Genomic DNA, 757 nt, shown 5'->3' on the forward strand with positions numbered 1-757 from the left:
TTTTATACTCCTCAACTGCTGGTCTTCTCATCAAATCAGTACTGTGTGTCTTATCATTATCACTTTTATACTACCTCAACCACTGGTCTTCTCATCAAATCAGTACTCTGTGTTATCACTATGTTTTATACTCCTCAACCACTGGTCTTCTCATCAAATCAGTACTGTGTGTTATCATTATGTTTTTATACTCCTCAACCACTGGTCTTCTCATCAAATCAGTACTGTGTGTTATCATTATGTTTTATACTCCTCAACCACTGGTCTTCTCATCAAATCAGTACTGTGTGTTATCACTATGTTTTTTATACTCCTCAACTGCTGATCTTCTCATCAAATCTGTACTTTGTGTTATCACTATGTTATTATACTCCTCAACCACTGGTCTTCTCATCAAATCAGTACTCTGTGTTATCATTATGTTTTTATACTCCTCAACTGCTGGTCTTCTCATCAAATCAGTACTCTGTGTTATCACTATATGTTTTATACTCCTCAACTGCTGGTCTTCTCATCAAATCAGTACTGTGTGTTATCACTATGTTTTTATACTCCTCAACCACTGGTCTTCTCATCAAATCAGTACTCTGTGTTATCATTATGTTTTTATACTCCTCAACCACTGGTCTTCTCATCAAATCAGTAGTCTGTGTTATCACTATGTTTTTATACTCCTCAACCACTGGTCTTCTCATCAAATCAGTAGTCTGTGTTATCACTATGTTTTATACTCCTCAACCACTGGTCTTCTCATCAA

Source organism: Tachypleus tridentatus, chromosome 10 (genome assembly GCF_004210375.1).
Source record: "Tachypleus tridentatus isolate NWPU-2018 chromosome 10, ASM421037v1, whole genome shotgun sequence".
Taxonomy (NCBI): domain Eukaryota; kingdom Metazoa; phylum Arthropoda; class Merostomata; order Xiphosura; family Limulidae; genus Tachypleus; species Tachypleus tridentatus.